The sequence below is a fragment of the Passer montanus genome, unplaced genomic scaffold (assembly GCF_014805655.1).
Source record: "Passer montanus isolate IOZ18808 unplaced genomic scaffold, ASM1480565v1 scaffold3, whole genome shotgun sequence".
Lineage (NCBI taxonomy): Eukaryota > Metazoa > Chordata > Aves > Passeriformes > Passeridae > Passer > Passer montanus.
In genome coordinates this window covers 20,893,634-20,895,549 of record NW_024367707.1, presented here as the reverse complement: position 1 = coordinate 20,895,549, position 1,916 = coordinate 20,893,634, and positions in this window count along the sequence as shown.

Genomic DNA, 1,916 nt, shown 5'->3' with positions numbered 1-1,916 from the left:
CACGCAGCGCCCGCGGCCGCGCAGCGCCCGCTCGGCGCGGGGGGGCGGCGCAGCCCGGCGGGCAGGGGGACTTGGTGGCAACTTGCAGCCCCGGGGGGGCTCGGCCCGCCGAAGTTGGGTCTGGGGTGGGTTTTTTCTCCCTATTCTTCCTCCTCCTCTTCCCTCTCCTCCTCCTCCTCCTGGCCAGGTACCCCGGCGTGGGCCACAGCACCCCGGCTCACCCGCACTTCACGGGTGGTAAGCACCACGATGTTCGGCTGAGAAACACTGGGGAGAAATTGTGGCATTTATTGTGGAGCTGGTTCTCTGTGCTGGAGCCAGCAGCCCGGGGTGTTCCCAGAGGGTCTCTCCGCAGTCCAGGGGTTGGGCTGGGTTAAGGCCTTTTTGCACCAATTCCTCATTAGATGTGTAATAAACTGCACCTGTGCAAGTCTTCATGCCCATACAGGTCCATCTAGACCTGCACGGGCAATTAAAGGTCCCTGGATTGCACGAAGCCTTTAAAAATGAGTGATCTCTGGTTAAAAATAAAAGTACCAATCATCAGCATTTGCCACCCAAAGCGAGCAAGATGCCTTGCACTGCCATCCAGCCTGCGTGAGGCACCGGCTGTGATATCTGGCTGGCCAGGGGAGGCAGGCGCTTCTGATTTGTAGTTGCTGAATCACATTAAGAGAGGTTAACACACATTAAATACTTTCCAGAATACTGGGCTTTTCAGCTAAGCAGTGAGTAGCTGCCAGAGAAGTGCCATGTCATCGCAGACAGGGAGAAGAAATGTGCAAATCCGTGACGAAAAGAGGGGGCTATTCATGCAACCGCACCAACGCGAATATCTGCAGAGCGATCCCACACCGGGAGATCCCTGCTCTTGGAGACCGAGCCAGCCCAGCTGGCAGCTGGCTAGGGCACCCTGACGTGCGTGACACCCTGGCAGCCCAGAGCAGTGCTCAGGCTCAAGTATTTGTGCAGGCTTCTCGTCTGCTTTTGCGACTGTGTGTTACCCGTTCCTGAGTTAGCTTGATTTAATTTAGGGTTGGTAACCTTGCACAAGCTGCGGCGCAGCTTTGGCCGCAGCGTAGGCGCGCTCCAAGGGAAAGGTTGAAAACCCGTTTGCACGGGTTTGAAAACAGTTTGCACGCCAGTTTCGGCGAGTCATCTCAAAGTCCCAAGCCACTCCACGGCTGCTTCTGTTCCCTTGCACAGCCAAGGTGGTGCTGCCTCCTACTGCCAGAAGTCCCCCGACCCTCGGGATGTGGCACATCTTCAGCCTGGAGTGACACACGGGAGCCGGCTCCTGTAAAGCCTGTCTCCTCACTTTCCCCACGGGGATGGAGAAGGATGTGTCTCGGTTGGGCAGGCTTGTGGCACCCCCTGCCTACCCAGAGCAAATGAAGATGAAAATGAAAAAAAATCATGCCAGTTCAGATGCCAGGCTGGGTACAGTATTCATGGATACATAAAGCCGCCTGAAAACAGGTTTTCTGTCAGCTGGGGTAAAGCTTACCATGACAGAAGATTGAGCCTGGAAAGCAGGTAACATTCTCAACAAACACATTACTTATGTGTGAAGGAGTGAAGGGCAGCATATTTACACTGACCTTTTCAAGCCACAGCCTCTGCTGCCTCACTCTTCTTATTTTAAGGGAGGTTGTGCAACCCCCATTGCAGCATGACCCTGGTTCTTTCCCCGAGACCCAGCTTAAGCAGTGATTTGCAGAAGTGCTTAAATCACATCTGAAATGCTACATACAGCAGGGCAAGCTTAGGCTGCCTTTATGGACTAAATCACTAGAAGTGGGACCCCTTTACGCCAGTGCTGGAATTTACCCCAGGTCATTCTGTAAAGAGCAAGGTGGACTCCAATACTCACAAGTGGTAACTTATGTGGAAACTTGGAAGCAAAATTCCATAGG